This window comes from Rhincodon typus, chromosome 3, assembly GCF_021869965.1.
Source record: "Rhincodon typus isolate 14 chromosome 3, sRhiTyp1.1, whole genome shotgun sequence".
Taxonomy (NCBI): domain Eukaryota; kingdom Metazoa; phylum Chordata; class Chondrichthyes; order Orectolobiformes; family Rhincodontidae; genus Rhincodon; species Rhincodon typus.
In genome coordinates, this window is record NC_063334.1 from 102,287,999 (window position 1) to 102,315,651 (window position 27,653).

Here is a 27,653-nt window from a genome sequence, read left to right on the forward strand (position 1 = left end):
ATAATGAGTAGTTAGAATTCTAAATGCACTCCTGGTAGTGCTGGAGGCAAGTTCAATGCATTTGAAGGAGCATTGGATGAACAGTTAAATAGAAAACATGCAGGATTATGGGGAAGGTATGAGAATGGCACAATCTAATAAATCTCTTCAATACATTTAAGCCCCTTTCTGAAGTCTGGTGCCAGGACTTGGGTACAATACTTTAACAGAGGCTGAACTTCGGTTTTATGCAAATTCAGCAACAGTCAGAATTTCCTGAAATTTAGCTGTGCACAAGAAATATGATCTAGTCTGGAAGAACATCAAGTATTAGCCTTCTCCTTCAACCTTTCCTGGACTTTACGTTCGTTGCACACTCAAGGGCTTGGCAGTTCAGAATAAAATGAGATAATGTTTAAGTAACAACACAGTTTGACTTAATTAACTGTGATAAATCAGAATTCTTTATTCAACCTAAAAAGGGGAGAGCTACAAAGATCTATATCCAATTACAGCAGTAATACACAGTCAGCTTAATAAATACATAAGGTTAACAATGTTAAATTTTGTAACTTGTTTCCGTTTAAAAGTGCAAAGCACTTTTGCAAAATCCAAAATATGTACAATAGGGAAATCCTGTAATATATAGTATGCAAAGCACTGATTTACAAGCACTTTTCAAACTTAGAGGGACACTATCACTCGAAGGGTGACCAACCCAACTTGAAATTATAGCACTATTTCTTCATTGTCGCAAGTCAAAATCCTGGAACTCCCTTTATAGAACTTTAGGAATACATGCAGTTTAAAAAAGGTGGTTCATCATGTTCTCACAGCAATTAACAACTGCAATACTGGCCTTGCACTGAAGCCCACATCCCAGAAACAATTTACGAATTCACATCAATTCATTATTTATGTTAATTTAAGGCAGTCTGTGTGTGTTTCTACAGCAGGCAATAATAGATAACAGTCTCTCCAATGTCATCAGACTCACCATTAGCAAGATCACCACAACACTAGTTACTCACATTTTCATTGAAATTAGGGGAAGCTACTGCATAATTTAAAACTGCATAAAGCAAGTTAGCATTTCTGGCAAACAGAATGAAGTCCTACAGAGTGACTAAAGGGAGGTAGGCGGGAGGTTAAAAAGCAGGGTCAAGGCTAGTAATCTCTGGATTACTCCAAGTGCCACATGCCAGTGAAAACAGGAATAGAACAGGTCAAACGAATACATATTTGAGGAGATGATGCAGGGAGCAGAATTCAGATTTTTGGGTCATTGGGATCTTTTCTGGAGGAGAAGTGACCCGTGCAAGAAGCTCAGTTGAGCTGGAGGGGGACAAACATCCTGGCAGGGAAGATTTTCTGGAGCTACTTGGGAAGGTTTAGACTAGTCTGACTGGGGGACATGACCCTAAGCAGTAGGGAGGCAAGACAGAAGGTTGAAGCCGATATAGAAGCTAGCGAGAACAAGTTAAATAGACACAGCAGACAAGAGCACGGCAGAGAAGGAGGCGGGAAGACTGATGAATTAAAATGCATTTATTTAATGCAAAAGGCCTGACAGATAAGGCAAATGAACTCCGGGCATGGGACTAGGGTATCATAGCTCTTACAGAAAGATGACCGACACAGGAACAGGACTGACAGGTCCACGTTCCGGGATATAGATGGTATAGGAAGGACAGAAGGGGAGGCAAGAGGGGAGGGGGAGCGGCATTGTTGCTTAAGGAAAACATCATGGCACAGTATTTATATAGCTAGCAGAGTGCACTCTGAACAATAGCAGTGGGGAATTATGAGAAAGTAATGCCACTGAACATCAGGCTAGATTCTCTCTTGTTGGAAGTGGTCATTGCTTGGCAGTGTGCAGTATAAATGTTACTGCCAAATTAAAAGTGTTTCTATAATTGCTGCAATATAGGTACATGGCAATCATCCTACCCTTCATGTTGATATCTCAAGATAGCACATTTTAAACACAGGAAACAACTTCATTATTTTCATTTGCAAACTGAAAGATCAAAGTTATGGCAGGAATGAAATCTGAACAGTACATAAGTTGATAACTACAAGAACAAAATATAGGTTTTTACTGAAATCTCTTTAAGGGTACACCACTTAAGTTGGTATCATTTCATACAGCTCAAAAAAAAGAACAGTACATTTTCTCAACTTACAATTATGCAGTATAACCAACAGTACAACTCAGATTTTATCAAGTCCAATAAATGCCTCACATGGTAGGCACCCATCAGCAAATCTATGCTAGGTATAATGTGAAACAATCTAGTTCACAGGTTAACAACTCAATTTAAGAGTGTAAAAAAATGAAAAAGGGCCATTTAATTTCTTAATCTCATCCATGTTATTTTGTTGAAGCATCCAGTATAAAGTTAACTGTAGTTTGGGGCCGATGTTGATCTCACTGTGTGCACCTTCTGTGCAGCCATAACATTGTATTCTTCACACTGTTCTATTACCCAATGCACTTTATATGGTATGATCTGTCTGCACAGCACACAAAACAAAAAACTTTTCACTGTATCTAGATACATGTGACAATAACAACTCAAATTAAAACAGCAGCTTTTCCGCACAAGTAAAGTAAGTGGCCAAGCTTACTTACACGATTCTATCTTTCAGAGATTGTTTGACCAGTGAAACATGATATTATAATCTTGAGTGGTTAACCACAGTAACTATCAGTTTTTCTTTTATGAAAAGCAGTACATTAGCAACAATAGAAAACGTAATTTCCATGGAATAAACTGTTAAACATAAGTGTGGAAATAAGATTTGACATCTTGCCAGTCTCACTGGATACATGAAACAAAAAAATAGGCATGTTGCTTAAAATCATTCACAATGAAAAAAAATTGTCATGTGAAACATTTAAGCCAAGCCTGGTCATGCTTCTCAAAGCATTGTGCATAAAAGCTCTTAGTTACTTTTATACAAGAACTTGTTATTTATGGAGAAAATTATGGGAGTGTATTAATTAGAGGATTATCAAATTGGGAAAGGAAGTATCATTTGCTTCCCAGTCCCCAAGAACACACTGCATTTTAAGATTTCAGTAGAATCCATAACTTGAAGGAAACAAAGTGAATTTTTATCCCCCCCCTGCATTCAGATCTAGCTTTAAAAATTGTTCAATGGTTTAAACTGAGTGTTCTCTACTACAGGGTTTTAAAAAATTGAAAGTCTTTTAATCTAATAGGACTGGTAGGAACAAGCCTGGAAGTCAATCATACAAGCACTGAAGCAATGCAGCAACGTTGTGAACATTTTCTCCATGTCTGCGTGGGTTTCCTACGGGTGCTCTGGTTTCCTCCCACAGTCCAAAGATGTGCAGGTTAGGTGGATTGGCCGTGCTAAATTGCCCCATAGCATCCACTGAGGTGGAGGCTTGGCACAGGCTTGAATGACCTGTTTCCACACTGTAGGGAGCTATGAGCTAATAAAAGGCACATTAATAAAAATGAATTTGATATAGGTCAGACAGAAACAGTACAACGTAAAAAGGGATTGATAACAATGTGCATCTGTCCATCACACTTGTGGTGACAAGGCAGGCATTTGTTGTCCATTCCCAAGTGCTCTTGAACTGATAGGCTCTCAGTCATTTCAGCGGGAAGTTAAAAGTGTGGATCTGTAGTCACATTTAGTCAGACCAGGTAAGGATGGCAGATTTTCTTCCCTAAAAAAAAGACACAAGTGAATGAAGTGGGCTTTTACAACCAGTGACTGCAGTGACAGTTGCCATTAGTCCAACTATTAATCCAATTACTTTTACTGAGAAAGAAATTCACCACCTGCCACAGTAGAATTTGAACCAATAGCCACAGAATATTAGAATACTGGGGTTCTGGATTACTCGTCCAGTAAAGTTACTTTCACGCCCTCACCTCCCACTTGTGACAGGAGCATTATCACAGGAAATTCACTGGCTTTAATAAAAGGGACTGCTGTAATGTTGAAACAAAGTTCCATTTCTTCAAAACTGAAGTGACATTGAGCCTTTGAACATTAGAGAGAAATATGCCTTTAAGTTGGAGACTCAAATAGAACTGTGGCTAAGATAATGGGATAATGAGACCCAATTTTTAAAAAACAATTCTTGCAACTTAATTCAAAAAACAGCAAAGGAATTAATTTGTATTCCCCAATTACAAAGATTTGAGTAAGTAGCTTTTGTTTGCTTTCTAAGTTCCAGCAAAGGAGAGGAGTTTAGAACTGTTCTGTATATTAAAAACCCATTAAATTTCATCACCAATAGCTCCAATAGGCACTTTGACATTCAGTACCGAGCTGCAGTAATGGCAAACAATATTCCCTGCCTTCTCCATTAAAGCAACACAAGTAACTTCAAGTGCAGAATACCTATTGAAAGAGCCATAGAAACAGATCCTTCGGTCCAAATCGTCCATGCCAACCAAACTAAACTAGTCCCACTTGCATGCATTTGGTCCTTTCCCTCTAAATCTTTCCAATTCACGTACCTGTCCAAATGTCTTTTAAATGTTTAACTTTACCTCCATCTACTACTTCTTCTGACAGTTCATTCCATATACAAACCACCGATTTGCCCCTCAGGTCCCCCTTTAAATCCTCTCACCTTAATATGCCCCCAGTTTTGAAATCTCCCGCCCTAGGGAAAAGCCCTTTGATTTTCACCTTATCAATGTCCTTCGTGATTTTGTAAACTTCTATAATTAAGATTTAAGATCCAGTAGGAAGACTTTGGGAAAGAGTATTAGAAACAGACAGCTATTTAAATTGAAAGATGTTGCAGGAGGAATAAAAAAAATGGTTGATGAGATTTAAATTAGATATGCATGCCAGACATTACATACATTAGTACACAGCATCTTGTCCCTTGTAACAGTGAAAGGTATCTACAGATTGGGCCGCCTTCTACCAAATCGAAGCTTGGGACAACCATTCTTTGCCCAATGTTATGACCAATTGTCTTGCCTGGTTTGAATTTAAGCAAAAGTTTGGCAGTTAATTCCTTATTCATTCTCCATAGCTAGTTTCTACGAGAGCAGACTTGCCAAAGTCTTCCTTCCACAGTACAAATTGTTGTTGAGATTTGTTATTTCCTGCAATTCTGTCCCAACGAGTGCAAGACAAATAAACTTTAGCACGCTGCTTTTTACAGCATTGCATGTTAATGTTTGTAGTAGAAACTTGTAATCTATTAGCAATCAAATTAATTAATAGCTAACAGTTTAAAAAAATTACCTCAGGATTCTCAGAGGGTGGCACAGTGGTTAGCAATGCTGCCTCTCAATGGCAAGGACCCAGATACGATCCCAGCCTCGGGTGACAGTTTGTGTGGAGCTTGCACGTTCTCCTTGGCTGCACAAGTTTCCTCCCACAGTCAAAGATGTGGTTAGGTGGAGTGGCCATGGTAAATGTGGTGTTACAGAGATAGGGTAGGGGGCTGGGGCTGGGTCTGGGTGGGATGCTCCGAGAATTGGTGCAGACTTGTTGGGCCGAATGGCCTCTTCCTGCTCTGCCGGGATTCTATGATGCTAGTAGATTTCGCTCTTTCCATTTCTAAGCTTTTTTTTTTAAAAATAAAAAAAATGAGCCACAAGAATGACAGCACCCATTAAGAAGCTCTTTCCAATCCACTGAAATACTCAACTCTGCTGGATTGGCGACTGCAATCTTCCGTATGCATGAAGTATAGTATTGAAAAAAATTTATGCCAAGAGGAGCTATTTTACAGGAGGTGCAGAGGAAAATGTCATATTTACTATTAAAAGACCGTTGAGAAAATGCTAATTATTTAGACAAACAATACTAATAGTTCACAGTCAAGATAACAAAACTGAAACTAAAAAAAGGTGGAACTATCCTATTCCAGTAAAATGATGTTGAACTTTCAGTCTTCTTTTTCTCCCACATTAACTGAAGGCCAAACAATGTGCACTAAGAATTAAATCAAAGCTCATTTACACAGACACAAAATCAGTTTGCCAAAAGGAATTTCCACTCCACATATATTTTAACTGGATGTGACAATACAGAAAACATCCAGCTTCACACCCTACAGTAACCACATCAACATTTTCTTTAACATTTAACTTAATGTAAATGATCATTTTTTGTAAACACTGATCACTTGTCAAACAGGTTTCATGATACCACCCACTTAAGGCTGTGGTATTTAAAATACATTCAAGGACTCCAGAGCAGTGACGCGTAAATAGATTAGGGCAAATTTGATTGCTGCATTATGTAACATTTACTTTTTATTAACTGGTAGATTAAGGACTAAATACACAATAGAACAATCAAGACTGATGTTATTCTTTAAAAAGTGTCAAACATTAGGCAAGCATTGATCAATCTACTTCTGTTCCAAATCAGGAGGCAAATACAGGCAACCATAATAAGATTCAATTATTCTATCTGGAAACACCTACAATTTGCCCCTTGCAACATCTTTTTAAAAAAAAAATTAATTTATGCTATTTGCCTCCATCTGTTAATCCGAAACTCAGAGGCTGATCACTTGTATTGGGATACTTTTCTTCACAGCATAAGTACATATGAAGATACAAGCTAGAGGCAACAGAGGGACCACAAATGCCAACCCGTCTGCAGATGACATCAAAACAGAATTCAATTGAGAGAGGCATCATGGTGCCCTAGCAACACTGGATTCAATAGGAAATGGGGAAACTCTCCACTAGTTGGAGTCATACTAGGCACAAAAGAATAAGGTTAAATTGTTGGAAGCCAATCATCTCAGTTGCAAGAGTTCCTCAGGCTAATGACCTAGGTGCAACCATCTTCAGCTGCTTCATTGACCTTTCTAGCAGAAAGGTGAGAAGTCAGAAAAAAAATAAAGGAAAGAAAGAGTATAAACTTGATGGAAAAACACTAAGAGGGTGTGTAGGCTCAGCAATGCACATAATTCATTGAAAGTACAACAGCAGATAGACAGACAGTCATAGAAAATGCAACAAGCCTTTTTATTTCTTAATTAGGGGACACAGTACAACAGCAAAGACATGGACTAGAGGCCAAAGAGTACTGCGAACATGATTACACACCCTCGTTAGAGAATAGTAATTTAAGCTATCAACAGTGTACAATGAAAGTTCACCAGATTGAAATTTTATTACACCTGAAGGATTCAAATTACTGGATCAGTGAAGGCCAAGAAAAAATTTAAGAGAATCTTACAGTTAAAGTGTTTTTAGTAAGACAGAGGGAGGAATATCATTTAATAATTGGGGAATCTTCATTTTAAAGTTCACTAAACAATTGAGGTTAGATACTACAAGGAGAAATTTTAAGATGGATGGGATAGATGAAGTAAAACATGGTATTCTTGAGGAAGAAGGTGACAGACATTTGCCTTGCAAATAAGGACATAGAACACAAAACAGGAAATTCACGCTAAACATTCTAAGTCTCTAAGCCTGGGTAATGCAGTGCACTTTTTTTTTTTAGGTATTACCTTTTAGGAAGCATGAAAAAGGTCTTGGGAAGGGTAAGAAGGGTCACTATGAAATTGATGTTACTTTATAAAGTATCCATTTTAAAATGGGCAACTTCTGATTTTCAAAATAGGAACTCCTGCTTTTAGATTTGCTTAAGAGGAAATATCTTCTCCACATCTACTCTGTCAAGATTCCTTGCATTATGTTTAACAAAACTTGTCTTTGTACATTTGATTATTTGCAATGTGCAAACGTCAAATCATTTTCTGCTTTTAATGTGTAAAAAAGGGAATAAAGATGCAATAATGGGGTACAATCAAGTATGTGGATGATACCGAAAAGTGGCCCAATGGTTGACAGTGAGGTAGAAAAAAACCCGAAAAGATGTAACACACTGGTCAGGTAAGCAGAAGTTTCAAAATATGCAAGGGAATGTATTTGGTGATGGTAGCGGAATAGAGGGACCTGGATGGGCATGCTCACAGGTCCCTAAAAGGTCAAGTAGAATGGCAGAAAATAAGAAAGTCAATTTAGATTATAAAAAGCTGGAAATTTATGATTAGAATTGTGTAACAAACTATTTACGCTACAGTTATAATACAGCATTCAGTTCCAGTCACCAATTGCAGGAAGGATATGACTGTTAGAAAGGAGACTGAAAAGCAGGATATTGCTCGTACTGTAGAATTTTACCTACAAAAGAAAAGCCAGAGGCCATTTTGCTTCAAGCTATTGAGGTTAAGGAAAATTTTACATACTCCAATTAAATTACCAAGGGTTCAGATACCGTGGACAGGAAGGACCTATTTCCTTTAGCTGGGAGGTGGCGGGGCTATAGCTTTAAAATACTCAGCAGGACTGTTATGATCCCAGCTGATGGTAATACTGGATGTGGGAGGTCCCAGACCAAAATTTAGCTTGACAAATCATATTTAATATGTTATTTGATGACAGAATAGCAGCTTATTACACAAAAAAAGGGAAAAAACCTATATTCACACTGAGGACAGAAGATCTTGGACAGCAAAACCAAGGATTAAAACGTACACATATAGGGAACATTTGGGGGGATATGGGCCAAATGCAGGCATATGGGGACTAGTTTAGTTTGGGAAACCTGGTCGGCATGAACCATGCTGTGTGGCTCTACAAAATGTTCTTTGGCTGGTAGAGAAATGACATACTGAATGAAGTATGTTTATATGTTATACATTTTCTATGTTTTCACAAAGAAGACAAACTTGCTGGGCTATGCAGGAAAATGCAAAAGCTTTGGAGCTAAATAGATTAGCTCTTTCAAAAAGCCAGTACCATACAAGCACAAATGGCCTTTGCAAATATCTACATTCCAATAAACACTTCAAACAAAGAGAGGTGGCTATATGAACTCTGCCATTTCACAAGATCAGGAGTGATCTGACTGTAACCTCAGTCACATTGCTGCTTACACCTGACAAATTTTCCAACTCTTTGCTTAACAAAATCTATCCAATGCCTTAAAATATTCAAGGACTCTGCTTTCACCACCTTTGAGAGAGTGTTCCAAAGGCTTTTAACTAAAATAAAAATTCACTGCATCCATTTTAAAATGGGCAACTTCTGATTGTCAAAATAGGAACTCCTGCTTTTAGATTTGCTTAGGAGGAAATATCTTCTCCACATCTACTCTGTCAAGATTCCTTGCATTATGTTTAACAAAACTTGTCTTTGTACATTTGATTGTTTGCAATGTGCAAACGTCAAATCATTTTCTGCTTTTAATGTGTAAAAAAGGGAATTTTCCAAATCTGAAGTGAATAAAATATACTGATGCAGTATGAAATAACAGGTATGAAACAGCATTCTGCCAACATTTGAAGTGAATCACACTGAAAAATCTTAAATTTCATTGAAACATTAACGGATCTAGATATCTTCCAACCTAAAGTGGTTATGACGTCAGACATATCACCATTACTAATAGAAAAAAAAGTGTTCTAAAAAAATACACACACTTTGGAAAGTACATCAACAGTTCTAAACTACATGTACAGACTTAAATAGCTGCAGGATTGTTCTACATATCTGTGGAGACTTGTTCACACCTGAAGCTGCTCATTGAAGAATTTTCCTTCCAGACAAATTTTTAGACAAAGAAAATTAAGCAGCATACACCTTCAAATGCATGAACTCTTCCCTTAAATTGGAGAAATTCTTCTGCCAAAAGCAACTGAGGGTAAAATAAAGTTGTGAGCATCCTATTGCATAAAGGACTAAAACTTGTATGGTGCAATTAAGAGAGAAATCATTTGTTAATTGGAAACCAAAAATGGGAATCTTTACATTAAGAGCCAGAATCCATCATTTGGCAAAATCAGCTAGTTTAAAAAAAGAGAGGTGTCTAGCTAGTTTTACTCCTGCCATCTTGCACTCTGTCCTATATTGCAATTCAATCCATAATCTGAAAACGTCCTACAAAAGCCTTAAAGAAAAATTGGGAAGTGACTAAGAGGAGAAGAGGGAAAACAGGAGGAAGTTCAACGAAAAAAAATCAATTGGCACAGCAGCAACATCTACTCTTAGGTTGGATTAGAAACAATGCTCGACTACAGGACACATCCAATCCATGGTGTATTTAACTTGCATGGCAGCATTAGATAATGGGACCAAAAAAGGTGCTGGGGAAGGAGTGGAGGATGACGCGATATTTAATTCAGTAGGAAAAAACCCAAACATTCAAAAAAGTGAGTGTTATTAAAACACTCAAAGCAGATTAATACATTTGCATCTTTTTAAAAAATTCACAGGATGCAGGAGCTGCTGGCTCAGTCAGCATTTGCCCATTCCGACCTGCCCTGAAGGAAGTGGTAGTACATTTGCAGTCTGAAGTGTACGGACACCAGTGTTAAGAAGGGAGTTCAACTATTTTGAAACAGCGTCAAGTAACTCTCTCACCATCCTGAGAAGGGAACTTGCAGGTGGTGCCGTTGCCAGTGTAGTCACAATATTAACTAATTTTACAACAAAAATTGAAGTAGTAATTCCAATATTTTACAGTACGACAAAGCACGGCAAAATAGTAGAGTAGACCATGTGCTTTCTGCATTCTGGTAGCCCTCTCATGTAGAGAGGAAAGGTGAACAACGTGATTTATGTACCACTCAAGGATCTGAACCTTATAATCTAAGCCGATTCCCAGCAGTGTCAAGGAATGCTGTAGTGTGCAGTTTCTATTGTTTAGAAGAAAACAACCCCAAACTGAGACCCTTCTTGCATCCATCAGAAAGGGAGAATGATATGGTTCAATTTCAAAGAATGGCAGAAGTTGTATGTAGTGTCCCAACTAATATTTATTCTGTATTATCTGCTCATTTTCAATTCATGTTCAAGAGAGTTCACTATGTATGATTTTGTTGCAGGGTTTCCTGCATTGCAGGACAGCAGTGACTAAAGCATTTTGGGATTTTGAGTTGTCTGGTGGTTGTGAAAGGCATAATATAAATACCAGCCTTTTTTAATGTCCAAAATATACAAGTGATTTAATTCTTTACAGACAACTTATACACAAAATAAGTTAAAATAATCAGCCATTTTGTGTCCTTTGTATATGACTAATTAATGCTTCTGCATAAAGCATAAAATTGGAATATGGGTCAGTTAGATCTCATTTCTAAAATAAATCAATTATTTTGCAATGACTATAGGAAATTATGTGATGATTGTTCTATTAAAATATTTATTGAAAGATCAATCCAAAAATCTCAGGTTCCAGAAATATACAGACTGTTAGCCTCTTCAACATGTTTGAAAGCACTGGAGACAACTAAATTGGTATATGCAGGGCTGTCTCAATCTCTTCTCTCTCCACCTCAACCCATCCCACCATCCATTACATGTGCATCGTCTTACTGTGCTCCAAAGGCGGAAGCTAACCTGTCATTACACTACAATCTCTCCCCACCCTGATGTAATTAGCCAGAATCTCCTCCTTTAATATATTAGAAGTCATGGAGTCACACAGCACAGACACGGACCCTTCGGTTCAACTCGTCCATGCTGACCAAACGAAAGCAAGTCCCACTTATCTGAATTTGGCCCATATCCCTTAACCTTTCCTATTCATGTACCTATTCAAGTGTCTTTTAAATGTTGTAACTGTACCTGTATCTACCACCACCTCTGGCAGTTCATTCCACATACAAACTACCATGTGTGAGAAAACGTTGACCCTCAAGTCTCTTAAATCCTTCTCTCATCCTTATAAATATGCCCACAAATTTTGAACTCCCCTTTGCTATTCACCTTATCTATGCCCCTCATGATTATATAAACCACTAAGGTCATGCCTTAACCTCCTACACTCCAGTGAAAAAAAGTCCCAGTCTATCCTTATAGCTCAAACCCTCTAGACCCAGCAACATCCTGGTAAATCTTTTCTGAACCCTCCCTAGTTTAATAATATCCTTCTTATAGCAGGGCATTAGGAATGTCCACAGCACTCAAGGTGGCCTAACCAACATCCTGTACAACCTCAATGATATTCCCAACTCCTATACTCAATGGTCTGAGCAATGTAGGCAAGTGTGCTAACCACCTTTTTAAACCATCCGGTGTATCTGTAATGCAACTTTCAAAGAACTACATACCTGAACCCCTAGGTCTCTCTAATCTTGCTACTGGCATTGTTGAACAAAGTTATTGCCTATGGTAATGACCACAATTATTCCTACAGAGTTCATCCTTCTCTGTACCCACTATTTGAGGCTGAACCAAAAAAACAAACTTGGCTACTACATTTCACTCAAATGAGCTTTCAGACTATATACCCTAGCCATTAGCAGAATCACATACCCATCGCAAACATTGCCCAACTTTGCTCACTTCATCTGCTGCTGAAATCATTGCCTTTATTACAACACATACCTAGCCAGCCTCCCACATTCCTCCTACTGTAAACAAGAAGTTAGGAAAATCTCTGCAAGTATTCTAACTTGCGCTATCCCATTCACCTGCATTTCTGCTGACCTGTATTTAAGAGTAACCAGAAATCAATTTAAAAAAAGCAACTTTTCATCCTGGTTTTAGAAGCCATCCATGGCCTCAACCTCATCCAGCCCAGATTGCATATCAATATTTATAGCCTCAAGGATCCTTGATTTTAACAACTCCACCACAAGAGACCATGCCTTCATTTACCAAAGCCCCAAGTTCTGGAATTCTTGGCCTAAACCTCTTGGCCTTAAACCTACTTCTTTGACCAAGCTTTTGGTCATTTTCCATAAAATCTCCTTTTGTGGCTGTGATATTAACATAAGGTGTCTATAAATGGAAGCTACAGTAATTGGAACTCACTCTTGTGCAGCTTTCATTTGGCACTCCTGATGTGTTGCTTAAAAAAAAATTAAAATCACTTTCACATGTGAAAGCTTGTAATAAGGACGAGGTATGTTCCTGAAGTGTAAGTTTTAAAAACTTGCAATTTAAAACTATTGCTGCTTTCAACTCAAGTACCCCAAAAATCCTTTCTACATACTAATTACTATTACACTTAATGCTTAGCTCCTACTCAACTCTTTCCACTTCCTGTTTGCTACTCTTCTCCCTCCCACTTCCCTCCAGCTAACTACTTCCATCTCCTGATCCCACTTGCTTACCATTCTGCTCCCTCCCTCATGCACTCCTTTCATTGCAGCATTGCTTGCCCCGTTTCCTTCTCATGCCCTTCAGGGGCAAGGGCTTGGGAAAAGGGACAAAAACAGCAGGTAAAAAAAGGGGTGAGAAGCAGAGCATTTTAAAAAGACTGAATGTGCAGTTACAACATTACTCCTGGCAAATGCATGGTGATCATGTCAAAACAAAAATAAAATTCAAGACCAGTAGCACAATTTGAGCAAGTTCCTTCATTTACAAATCCCATTAAAAAAAAAAGTCATTAACAGACATTAAGATGGAGAATACTTGTTCGTAAGTTACAAGACCAAAGAAGTTACAACAGTCAACTATTCTAGATGACCCAGTATTGGATGCACTCAAACACTGTACAGTAAACACAATAGCAAGCAATTTACAAAGATGCAAGAACTCAAACCAGTGAGCGACATTCTAGAAGCCAGCTATTTACTTGCCCTAACTCAGCTTCAAATAATTTAGATTACAAATGAGACCACTGATTGGGATAGGTTTGTGATGCCCCAAAATGAACACTTAGCAGAAAATACCAATTCTAGACCAGACCATATAGCAACTGTACCACTAGTCCAAAACTAGCAATAGGTAGTTAAGCAGTGGTTAGTGGGGCCAATTCAACATGTAAAATTAACCAACGCTGCCCAGAATTTTATACACTTGGCAAATATTCAAACCAAGCAAATGCAAGACTAATGTAGACAGCCTCAATTACTTATTGGAAATATTTGGGCTACGTTTAAAGCTTGGGAACACTGAAGACACTGGTTTAAGTCCCTGCTCCAAGCTTTATTTCTTATCTGATGCCAACTCTCTCTCCCTGGCAACAATCTGAGTTTATGCTAATCTTTTCATAATCTTGATTTCACACTTGATCTGGAGAGGAGCTTCTAACCTCATACTTTGGCCATTAAGACTGCCCATTTTCCACTCCGTATTATCACTGACTTTAGGTGGTTCAGCTCATCTGTTGCTGAAACCCTCATCCATGACTTTCACTACTTTTATACTGTTTGTTCCAACACACTCCGTAAAATAGAATGAGCAAAACTCTGCTATCCATGCTTTAACTTGCAGCAAGTCCTGCTCCCACGCTCAGGGATCTACATACAGATTTTAAAAATTTCCTCCCAGACTTAATTCTGCGATCTTGCCCCATCCATATTTTCACCCCTTAAATCCTCTGTTTGTCTCGAATTCTGCCCTCTTGTGCAAACCCTACTTTGAATTTCTTCACTATTGGTGACTGTACCTTTAGTTGCTTAGTCCCCAAGTGTCTCTAACTCCCCTTTCTCTGTCATTCTTTAAAAATTACCTCTGACCAAACCTTTGGCCATTGGACTTAATATTGCTAAGTGAGAGAGTCAGTGCCCTTTAAAGTAATGCTCCTGTGTGTGAAGTGTTTTGGCATATCTCATGACACAAGAACACTAACATTACTGAAGTTGTACATAATTAAACTTTCAAATAATTTAATAACATCTTTTCCTTGAATTTTGAATTTCTACCTTCCTAATACACATCATCCTGGAATCAACATAGACAAGGAATGTTGCAATGAATACCTTAAAAATGGTTCTGAAGGCTACTTCTTCAGTTTGGTCATGAAGTGGATAATATTTGATCAAAATGCAGCATTACGAACATGTCAAACATTACATGTTACAATACGATTCACCGGCAGGCCAAGGAGAGCAATGATACGTCACTAGTAGCTCAAATAATTTTTAAAGCATTGATATTTCAAAGCTAATTCTTCAATATTAAAAGTAGGGAATTTCTGCTAAACATGCACTGAACCTTGATTAAACTCCAATTGTGTGTATTACGTAGAAAAGGATCAATAAGCTGGTTGATCACTCCCTTGAAGAGTAGAGGTTATATAACAGATCTTTAAGAATGATGGAAGATTTTGATAGTGTGGATATAGAAAATGATTTCTCCTGTGGGAAGCATAACTATAGGTCAATGCAAGGAATGTAGGAACAGTGGAATTAGGGGAGCAATTCGGCCCTTGGAGTCTGCTCAACCATTTAACATGACCATGGCTGATCTTATCCTGGTCTCAACTCCACTTTCTTGCCTCCTCCCCATAGCCCTTTAACCCACTTTTCAGAAACATTTCTATTTCTTTCTTGAATCTGTTGATCGATTCTGCCTCCACTGCAGCGAGTTCCAGAGTCACAATGGAGGGAAGTAGTTTCTCCACATTTCAGTTGTGAACCTCCCTCCTTTCACTCCATATCTATGACCTCTTGTTCAAGACTGTCCTACAAGGGGGAAAATCATCTGTTCAACATCCACCATAGCAAACCCCTTTAACATTTTATACACCTCAGATACCCCCTCTTCTTCTGAGCTCCAGAAAGTACAAGCCTAAGCTTTTCAACCACTCCTTGTACAACAGCCATTTCATCCCTGTAATTAAATCTGATGAACCTCCTCTCAACTGCCTCTAGTACCACCACATCCTTCCTCAAGTAAGGAGGCCAAATCTAATAGGAATTCAGAAGAAATATCCTCATCCAGAAAAAGAGCAAAGTGAAAATTGCTACAACATGGAACAATTGAAGCAAACAGCACAGATATATTAACAGGAATCTAGACAATGATTTGGGCAAATATAGTTTTGATGATAAATTTAAATGAGAAAAGGCATGAGGCAACTCTATTGGAGTAGCAACACCATGCATAGACCAGTTGGAAAGAATGGTCTGTTTCTGTGCCATAAATCATGTAATAAAATTCAATAGCTGCTCTACATTCAATTTGTTTCATTTACCACTTAGAACCTTGAGAACAGTTCAATGGATTTGGTGTTTATGAACGTAAGAATTATTATAAAAAAAACAAAATTGCATTTATATAGCACATCACATCCTCAGTACACCCAACACCGAAATTAAAACCGAAAGAACTGCGGATGGTGTAAATCAGGAACAAAAAGAAAGTTGCTGGAAAAGCTCAACAGGTCTGGCAGCTTCGGTGAAGAAGGAAAAAACCGGGTTAACATTTCGGGTCCGGTGACCTTTCCTCAGAATACTTCCTCATGAAACTAGAGATCAATGTAATACAAAATCCTGAAAGCAAAAATTCTGTTGTTTTATCAGAGCCATATTTTATAACTATTAGTGAATAGTTCTTAATTATTTCTTCAGTTTATTAGAGGAGTACAAGAAATTAAGCTTTGCAATTAATCTTCAAGAGATAGTATTGCACACAGTTAAGAAATGTTCATATTACTGATTTCATCATCACTCCTAGATTCTCATTCTGAAATAAGCTGAAAGGACTGACCTTGCTGGTCACAGTCTTCTGGTCTTGATGGATTTGGAGCCACAGGTAGTGGTCTAGGTGGTCGCGGCTTGGGTGTCGGTGGTGAAATTTTCCGGAAACCGTGAAACTCTACATATGTTCCAGGGAAATCTCCCCTTTCCTGCGTTGTTTCGTTTAAGCCAGTAAGCCAGCCAATCTCATCTGGTCTTGCCTCATCTCCCTCGCTGAAACCCAGGGCTAACAGAGTATTTTTAGTGACAATCAGTATATCACCACAATGTAGATCAATATCCTCTTCTCGCTCCTTTTTGTACTCATATAAAGCTCTATATTGATATCCATCGGCACTCATTTTCTCTGTTGTCGGAGATGGAAAACACGCAAATAGAAGTTAGCTTGTTATATGCTCAGTAGGCGATAAATTTTAAAAGTGTCAGATGAACACTGCCCACAAAGTACTTGCCAACTGTGAACAGTGCTTACTTGGTTGAAAAAAATTACAAAAGTCTTTACACCATTTCCTTAAAAAAAAAAGCAATGTCACTCTAAAAATCAGCAATAAGGACTTGTGCTCTTCTTGATTTTGTCAACATATGCTAAAATAAAAGTACAATTCCACAGCTGAGTAGGTCATACACTTCCGGTGCCTCATCCGTAACATATCCATCAGTTAACTACAAACTATCATTGGTCTTAGTGAGCAGTCCAAACCTAAAAAGAAAAAGAAAGAAAAAAAAATTAACAAAAGTTTCCTCAATGTAGACTACTTAGCAAAGCTAGATCACATGAAATACAGGAAGAACAAGCCATATGGATATCAAACTGGCTCGAAGGTAGAAGACAGAGGGTGGTGATGGAGGGTTGCTTTTTGGACTAGAGATTTGTGACCAGTAGTATGCAACAAGGATCAGTGCTGGGTCCACTGCTTTTTGTCATTTATATAAATGATTTGGATGAACACAAGAGGTATGGTTAGTACAGCTTGCAGATGACACCAAAATTGAAGGTGTAGTGGACACTGTGTTACCTCAGAGTACAAAAGGATCTCGATCAGATGAGCCAACGGGCCGAGGAGTGGCAAACGGAGTTTAATTTAGATAAACATGATGTGCTGCATTTTGGAAGAGCAAATCAGTACAGGAGTTATATACTTAATGGTAAGGTCCTGTGGAGTGTGGCCGAACAATGAGACCTGGGAGTACAGGTTCATAGTTCCTTGGAAGTGGAGTTGCAGGTACGTAGAATAGTGAAGGTGGCATTTGGTATCCTTGTCTTAATCGGTCAGTGCATCAAGTATAGGAGTTGGGAGGTCATGTTGTGGCTGTACAGGACATTGGTTAGGCCACTTTTGGAATAGTGTGTGCAATTTCGGTCTCCCTACTATAAGAAGGATGTTGTGAAACTTGAAGAGTTCAGAAAAGATTTAAGGACATTGCGAGGGTTGGAGGGCTTGAGCTGTAGGAAGAGGCCAAATAGAATGGGGCTCTTTTCCCTGGAGCATTGGAGGCTCAGAGGTTTATAAAATCATGAGGGGCATGGATAGGATGAATAGACAAGGTCTTTTCCCCCATGGTAGGGGAATCCAAAACTGGAGAGAGGGGGGCAAATTTTAAAAGGAACCTGAGGGGCAACTCTTTCCATGCAGAGGGTGGTGCACGTATGGAATGAGCTACACGAGGAAGTGGTGGAGGTTGGTACAATTATAACATTTAAAAAAGACAGCTGGTGGGGTAAATAAATAGGAAGGTTTAGAGAGATATGGGCCAAATGCTGGCAAATGGGACTAGATTTATTTAGGGTATCTGGTTGGCCTGGATGAGTTGGAGCAAAACAGTGTTTCCATGCTGTACATCTCTATGACTCACTCAATAACTCTAAAAGCAATTTAAAAAGCAACATTTATTGCAAACCACTGCTAACGTGACAATAGCTCACACTCAATCCTTATCCAGATTAAAGCACTAAATCCACATTTATACCAGTCAATAAAACAAAGAAATGTGGATGTTGAACATCTAAAACAAAAAATTGCTGGCGCAACTCAGGAGGTCAGGCAGCATCTGTGGGAAGATTTTTCATCAGAACCACCAGGCTCAAAATGTTAACTCTGTTTTTGTCCCACAGATCCTGCCAGACCAGCTGGGTTTTGCCAGCAATTTGTTTGTGTTTATACAAGTCACAATTGTTCCAATTCACAACCTTACAAATGCATTTACTATCCAGGTCCAACTTTCAACATATGTATCTGCAAAATTATTCAGTTATACAAAAAAATGGAACAAACTGACAAGATATTGGCAAGAATGTACAATTCAACATTTGGAACTGTTTGATAGCTGCTTCATATTACCAAGATTGAAGTGTAACTTGAATTAGACTTTGAGATATATGGTGTCAAACATTGATGCAACAGCTGTCCCAAGGTACTTTTACATGGAGTCTTAATAAATAGAGAAATGGAACAGGTACAGTGATTATTTGTCTTCTCAAGCTCCTACCATTCCTGCAGTATAATAACGCAGTTGGAGTTAAATGGGAACTCAGCATATCTCCACCTGCCAGACAGATCTTACTCAAGGGAAAACACCAAGCTTAAGAGGACTATTACAGCAGTAGTAAGGTGATCAACCACACAAGAAAAACAATAGTCAGTTTTGATAATGAGTTAACCAGAAAAAATGCCAATCTAAAATAGTAATATAATGGAGCTGAGTTTAACTCTTCAGCAATGTTAGATTAGAATGATAACAAAATAAATATAGTTTTGAATTTAATTTTAAGAGGGAGCACGATAAACTGGCATACTATAAAGAGAACAGGTTATCTTACGATAAATATAAGCACTGTCAAAGGGGCCAAAGGGAAACTGCAACCTGGAAATGGAAGTTTAGCAAGAAAGGCAAATGTCTTCCAGAGTAATGCACCATGTGGATTTAATTACTTGCAGTGAAGCTCAAAAATTCAGTGCATTGTAAATTTCTTAAAAAAAAAATTTCAGATCAGAGCAAAAGATTCTAAATCCTCAAAATAAAAAGTAAACAATTTTAATTATAAAGGGCTTGGCCTTTTGTAAGTTAGTATACAAGCTCGATATCCCATTGAAGGTACATTCAATCCAAAATCAATTATAACTGGACTTGTACACATTGTTTCAAAAGGAAATAAATTCAAATCTTCACCTCCACAACTTAGGTGATCAAAAGGTTGCCTCCCAAAAAAAAGGGGTGTATAATGTACTACTACATCCATTTTTCTTCTGAAAACAAAGTAAGTTTAAGGAAGAAGCCTCTTTCAAGTTAACACAGTACAGTAACTTGAAGCGTCGCAGAACGATCCATATGGATTGCATTAATATCGATACGTGGTCAGCATATGCTCGCTGAGAGGCTCTCAAGGTTTCTTTTACGTTACAAATTTTTCCAAAAACAAACTTTAAAAAAGGTGTTCCAACGCGACTAATGCATCAGAATAGATGATCAAAGGTTGATCGGGGTCGGTTTTAGCTCCTCAATCCGAGACAATAAAACATTATTAAACCGTTTGTGAATGGGAACAAACCAAGGGGGAAAATCACTGCACAGTTAGCAGCATTTTCGTTTCAAGCTTTCGGTTCACTGAATTCGGGCGATCAACCCTCCTAATAAATTGTCCCCTTTCTCCTTTAACCGGTAGCTAGCAGCTCCAGCGCCGTTCACAAAAACGCAGCCCAAACCCCTTTAAACCAAGGCCGAAGTCTGACAGAGGAGAAGGACGTCCGGCCAGGCCACACTTCCATCCCGCTGCTGGAACCAGATGCCCAGAGGTGGTGAACAGAGCCAGCAGTCAGCGCGAACTGCCAGGCCGCTCACCCTCTTTCCCTCCCCACCCCCATTCCCGGAGCTGCCGGCCCGGCTCCAGCCGCGCTTTCTATAACTGTCACCGCTTCAAATAACCGCCGCTTACCGGATTCAGACTTTCTCGAGGGGATCTCGCGCCACTCACTCCAGTGTCCTTTGCTTCCCGACCCACCCCCTACACACACATATCCATTCGCGCCCTCCACTCCACTCCACTCCACTCCACACTCACTCACTTACTTACTTACTAATGGCCTCGCGCCGCTCCTCCCCAGCCTCAAGAACCAGTATTGTTCCGAGAAAACACGCCCTCCCTTCCGCTTTGCGCATCGCCGATTGGTAGATTTAATAGGAAACGGGCGCTTTTGAATATCAATCACCGTCCTCTCACCCCCACCCCCGTCACTTCTACCGCTCTCCACCCCGTACCAACAACTCGTGCTCAATTCTTGCAGCTGCAATGTTGGCAAGAAATGGTTGTTCACTATTCAGGCATGTAAGAACGCGTTACTTTTTCCCCCCGCTCTCATTTGTGATCTATTTATTACAATCGAGAAAACGAGTGTATTTTGTACAACCCATGAATATACACTTAAGATTATTAAAACTTATTAACATAAGTGCTTTAATTTTAGTTTCTCTTTTCCACCTCTTCACCCCTCCAACCCCCACGTATTTGTTGAGGGGCCCCTTGCAATTATGACACACTTGATGGAAAGCTCCCAAGGCTCTGCGGTTCTTCTTTTTGACAACCGCATTCTAGATTTATACAGTACCTTTAAGGTGGCTAAACATTTCACAGTACTTCAAAATGGTGTGATCCCTGGGGTAGTTTGGGAAGAATACTGAGGGAAGAGCTGAAGACTGTGCGTTGACCTTTTAAAAACATTTTTTAAAAACCTGAGTGGAGTTTTTAAGTTTGAGGACTGAGCAGCAGGGTGATTTGGAATGACACCTTTCAGTGCTCAGTGACAGTGCTGATAAAATCAGAGGTTTGCAGCACAGAAAAGGGCCCTCCAGTACATCGAGTCTGTGCGAGTCAAAAACAACCACCCAACTAATCAAATCCCATTTTTCAGCAGTTCTGATGAAGAATTACCAGACTCGAAACTTTAACTCTTTCTTTCCACAGATTGCCAGATCTGATGAGTTTTGCCAGCAATTCCTGTTATTGATTCAGATCTCCAGCATCTGCAGTTCTTTGTTTTATTTTCCAGCACTTGGTCCATAGCCTTGTATGCCTTGGCATATCGGTGTGTATCTAAATATTTCTTAAATGTTGTGTGGGTTTCTGCCTCTACCACCCTTACAGAGAATGTGTTCCAAATTCTCACCACCCTCTGGGAGAATAAAAATCCTCACATCCCCTATAAACCTCCTACTTACCTTAAATCTATGCCCCCAATCATTAATCCCTTCACCAAGTGGAATGGTTCCTTCCAATGTACAGCCCTCATAATTTTACATATCTCAATTATGTTCCCACTCAGTCTCCTCTGCTCCAAGGAAAACAACCCCAATCTACCAATCTCTCTTCATAACTAAAACTTTCCAGCCCAGGGGCAACATTCTGGTAATTATCCTCTGCACCCTCTCCCGTGCAATCACATCCCTCCAATAATGTGAGTTCCAGAATTGCACAAAATACTCTAGCTGTGTCCTAACCAACTTTTTATACAGTTCCACAGTAACCTTCATGCTCATAAAGTCTATGCGTCAGGTAATAAAGGGAAGTATCCCATATGTCGTCTTAACCACATTATCTACCTATCCTGTCAGTAGACATGCACACCAAGGTCCTGCTGAGCCCCGATGCTTCCCAGGGTCCTACTATTCATCATATATTCTTGTTTGTCCCGCTCAAGTGCATCACTGCACACTTAACTGGATTGAATTACATCTGCCACCGATTAGCCCATCTGTTCTCCTATCTAAATTATCCTGTAATCTAAGGCTGTTCTCATTATTTACCATCTCACCAATTTTTGTATCATCCTCAAACTTACTGACCAACCCTCCTACATTCAAGTTTGAATCATTTATATATACACCACCACCTGCAAGTTCCCCTCCAAGCTACTCACCACCTTGACTTGGAAATGTATTGCCATTCCTTCGGTGTCACTGGGTCAAGATCCTGGAACTCCCCTCTTAATGACATTGAGAGTGTACCTACACTGTAAATATTGCAGCAGTTAAAGAAAACAGTTGACCACCATCTTCTCAAAAGGGAGGGGCATTTACTGCTGGCCCAGTCAGCAGCATCTAGACCCCATGAGTGAATTTAAAAAAGTGGTCTCACTCTGTAAACACAGCATATCCTTCATCTTCAAATCCCATCACAATAATCAATAACAACTTAGTTTTATAATTACTTGCTGTACCTACTCATTAACCTTTTGTGAGCCATTCACTAGATCATCCAGATTCCTTTGCATCTGGGTACTTTGTATTCTCTCACCATTTAGATAATATGCTTCTTTTTATTCTTTGTGTGAAAATGGATAATTTTGCATACTCCCACTTCATAAGCCATTTGCCAGATGTTGCCTACTCGTGTTCCACAGGTATTGGTGCTGGATCCACTTTTGTTTGTCATTTATGTAAATGATTTAGATGAGAATTTAGAATGCGTGATTGGTAAGTTTGCGGATTACACCAAAATTGGTGGTATAGTGGACAGTGAAAAAGGTTATCTGAGATTACAAAGAGATCTTAGGCAATTGTATCAATGGGCTGAAGAGTGGCAGATGGAGTTTAATTTGGATAAACACAAGCTATTGCATGTTGTAACATAAACAAGGGCAGGACATATACAATTAAATGTAGGATTTCAGGTAGTGTTGTAGAACAGGTACATAATTCTTTGAAGTTTGTGTCACATAGCGTGGTAAAGAAGGCGTTGATCACGCTTGTCTTCATTGCTCAGACCTTTGAATATAGGAGTTAGGACATAATGTTGAGGCTGTACAGGACGTTGGTGAGGCCTCTTCTGGAGTACTGTGTCCAGTTCTGATCGCCCTGTTATAGGAAGGATATTATTAAGCTTGAGAGGGTTCAGAAGAGATTTACCAGGATGTTGCTGGGAATGGAGAGTTTGAGATACAAGGAGAGGCTGGATAGGCTGGGACTTTTTTCACTAGAGCATAGGATGTTGAGGGGTGACCTTATAGAGGTTTATAAAGTATGAGTGGTAGAGATAAGATGAATGGCAGGTGTCTTTTCCCTAGGGTGGGGAATTTCAAGATTTGGGGGGCATATTTTAAAGGTGAGAGAAGAAAGATTTTAAAAAGACACGTGGGCCAATTTTTTTTTACACTGTGGTTTGTGTGTGGAATGAACTTCCAGAGAAATTGTTGGATGCGAGTACAGTTACAACATTTAAAATACATTTGGATAAATACATGAATAAGAAATGTTTGGAGGTATATGGGCCAAGCACAGGTGGGACTAACTTAGTTTGGGATATTGGTAGGAATGGACTGGTTGGACTGAAGAGTCTGTTTCTGTGCTGTATGACTCTATGTAACCTGTCTACATCCCTTAGTATCCTCCTTATATCATCTTCACAAATTGCCTTCCTATCTAGAAGGGTCCAGACCTGAAACGTCAGTTTTCCTGCTCCTCTGATGCTGCCTGGTCTGCTGTGTTCATCCAGCTTCACACCTTGTTATCTTGCCTTCCTATCTATCTTTGTGTCATCAGCAAAGTTAGCAATGATACAATTTATATGAAGGGACAGAATGTAAAATGTTGAGGCCCTAGTACTAATCCCTGTTGCACACTACTTGTTATATCTCGCCACCAGAAAGTGAGTCATTTTTGCATCCTTTCTGTCTCTGATCACTAGCCAATTTTCTATCCACTCCAGTACATTATACGTTACACCAAGACCTTTTATTTTCCAAACTAACTGTTGTCTTCTTGAAGCCTAAGTTCAGTACTTCCGCCAGTTCATCTTTATCCATAGTACATTTTACTCCTTCAAATCACTGCAATATATTGGTTAAACTTGATTTCCCTTTCAGAAAACCATGTTGACTCTGCCTGATTACATTGAATTTTTCTAAGTATTCTACTCTAATGCCTTCAATAATGGCTTCTAACATCTTTTCAAACAAAATATTACAATCAACATTATCCAGTCCTTCCCTGATATAGAGAATATTGGAAATTAGAACTAGTACACTAACCATCTGACTAGCCACTTCTTTTAAGACCCAAAATGAAGTACATCTGAACCCAGAGACTTGTTGCCAGTGCGCAGCTCAGTCATACATTAAGGAAACAGGTCCTTCAGCCCAACTAAACTAAACTAGTCCCATTTATCTGCGTTTGCCTGTTTCCCTCCAAACCTTTCCTTTCCATACCTGTCCAAATGTCTTTTGAATGTTGTAAATGTACCTACCTTTACCTACACTCTCTGGCAGCTCATTCCACATACAACCTCTGTGTGAAAAAGTTGCCGCTCAGGCCGCATTTAAACCTTTCCCCTTTCACCTTAAATCTATGCCGTCGAGTTTTGGACTCCCCTACCCTGGGGAAAAAGACCTTTGCTATTCTTTCTGTAGTTACTCTTTTGCCCTAAATATACTTAGGTTTCTCTTTTAGCTCATCTACCAAAGCTATTACATGTCCCCTTTTTACCATCCTGATTTTCTTCTTAATTGTACTCCTACACCTGCTATACTCCTCAAGGGATTCACTTGATCCCAGCTGCCTATCTCTATTTAAGGAGGAGGCGATGGCCTAGTGGTATTATTGCTGAACTGTTAATTTAGAGGCCCAGATAATATTCGGGGATCTGGTTTCGAATCCTGCCACTACAGATGATGGAATTTGAATTCAATTTAAAAAAAACTGGAATTAAGAGTCCAACGATGACCATGAATTCACCATTGATTGTCAAAAAACCCATCTGGTTCACTAATATCCTATAGGGAAGGAAACTGCCATCCTTATCTGGTCTCGCCTACGTGGCTGCAGACCCAAAGCAATGTGGTTGACTCTTTACTGTCCTCTAGGCAATTAAGGATGGGCAATAAATACTGCCTAGCCAGCGACACTCACATCCTGTGAATGAATAAAAAAAAAAGAACTTGACATATGCCCCCTTTTGTTTGGCCACAGCCTCAATGTCCCTACTCCTGCCAACCTTGTCCTTCACACTAACAGGAACATGGTAGCCCTGAACTCTTGTTATCTTGCTTTTGAAAGCATCCCAGTTGCCAGATGTCCCTTTGCTGTTGAATAATCTCCCCCAATCAACTTTTGAAAGTTCTTGTCTAATTGACCTTTCCCCAATTTAAAACTTTAACTTGTGGACCAGACCTATCCTTTTCCATGATAGTAGGAACTGCAGATGCTGGAGAATCTGAGATAACAAGGTGTAGAGCTGGATGAACACAGCAGGCCAAGCAGCATCAGAGGAGCAGGAAAGCTGACGTTTCGGGCCTAGTCCCTTCTTCAGGTCTAGGGGTGGGCACACTACCATTGCACTATTTGTGCAATATATGCTTTTCCTTTAAGTTTTTAGATACTTTCTTTCACTTTTTTAGTTAACCATGGATAGTTGGTCCTCCCCTCATAAATTTCCTCTCTTATTGTAATGTGTTTATTCTGTGTATTCATAAACATTGCCTTACCACTGCATCTTTATCAAACTACTGCTTAACCTAAATTGCTAGTTGAAATTAGCTACCTCTAGCTAATGTGCCTTATTAACCACTTTCTTCATCTGCCTTGTCACCTTCAATAATTTGTGCATATATACCCAGGGCCCACTGCTCCTACACACCATGAGAATGATATCCTTTGGTTTATGTTATTTCATTTTATCCTTCCTAGTTAATGTATCAATTCACACTTCTCCGTGTTACATTTCGTCTGTCAAATGTCTGCTCAGTCTGGCCATATCCTCTTGAAGTTATTACTACCCTCCTCAGTTGACAACACTCCCAAGTTTTGTGTCATTTACAAATTTTGAAATTATGCCCTGTAAATCTGGACCATCAGTATAAATAAGAAATTGAATGGTTCCAGTTCTGACCCTGGGGAATTCTACTCTACATCTTTCTCCTGTATAAAATAAAACAATCTTTTTCACAGCTTTCTGTTTCCTGTCCGTCAGCTATTTTCATATCCTTGCTGCTAATGTTGGAAGTTCTAATAGTGAACTAGATTGAAAGGAGAACCACAGAAGTATTAGGAAGTAACTCTCGGGATTCAACATTAGAAACTGTTTCCCAGGATTACAGCACAATGTTTTTCTGATGAGCAGCAATTCAAAGTCTGCATTTCATGTTAGCAGATTAGTGCAAAAAGCCATCTTTAATTCTTCATATACAGCATACTAGATGTATCAGGAAAAACAATACAGAGCAATCTATCTTGTTCGTCAAAGATCACTTGAATGGCTTCTACTAAGTTGGATAGACGTAATCTACGCTAGTCACATAATTGCAATCTATTCTTAGTGCGCTGATCAACATTTTTCCCTCAACCCATGTTACTTGAAGCAAAATTATTTGCTAGTTCAACTAGTTTTTCCTGAGGTAGTTTTTCTATGTAAATTACTTATGTAACAATAATGATTGCCCTTCAAAAGTAAACAATTGACTGTGAGACATCCTGAGGAAGTATTAAGCCTCCATTTAAGTACAATTACTTTCTTACATTGAATCTTCTACCATGACATCTAATTTACCTTTTAAGTAATCTCAATCATTTGCTTCAATTACTTAGCCCAGCTGGCTTTTATTGCTTCAACCAGGTGGTCAAGATTTCTTCTTGACAGCAGTAGTTTGTCCGTTTTCAAGTGACAGAACTAGAAAACTTTCCTTAACAAGAGTACCTCTCTCTGGACATTTAAAGATACCACTTGTGAAAGCAGAACAAATGCACTAAACTGAATCTCAGTCAACTTTGTCTACACAACAGCAGAGTATGGCTGCTCAACCTGGCTCAGCTGACACACGAACGTGGTGGTCGATAGCCATCTCTGGAAGCATAGGATTATTTCTAGGTCATTCAGACCAATCACACAACTTGAGTGGCTTCCTGTGCCAGCACATGACGAACTTCTTGATGTCAGCAGAGAAAACATCCACCTCAAAGTACATTGGCAGCTGACAACTAACAAATGCTTCCAGTAAAACAGGACATAAACAAAACCTGCATCCGTCTGAAATCTCACAGCTCCTACTGAAACACTGTCCATAACCTACAAACTAATGACAGCTTTACCCTATACTGGTGGGTACTGCTGATTTACTGCTGATTGACTGCCACCATCACTGCAGCTTGGTAACTGACACAGCAGTGAAGCCCCAGAATCCAATTTCCTGAAGAAAATCTGGACAACATTCAGCCACTTGAGGATAAGCCAAGGAAGACACAATTTTGAGATAACAAGGTGTAGAGC

The 27,653-nt window shown here is 39.1% G+C and overlaps 1 protein-coding gene and 1 long non-coding RNA gene across 3 annotated transcripts in view; both read right to left on the minus strand.

Annotated features, from left to right (window-relative positions):
- LOC109920222 (microtubule-associated serine/threonine-protein kinase 4-like) overlaps positions 1 to 27,653 on the minus strand; it is a 763,378-nt gene that overhangs the window by 45,888 nt on the left and 689,837 nt on the right. The window lies entirely within an intron of this gene.
- On the minus strand, positions 421 to 20,472 carry LOC125482816. The gene is made up of 3 exons (XR_007261794.1): positions 20,337 to 20,472; positions 16,416 to 17,105; positions 421 to 3,688 (listed from the first exon to the last, which is right to left on the minus strand). It is a non-coding gene; the product is annotated as an uncharacterized LOC125482816 (long non-coding RNA).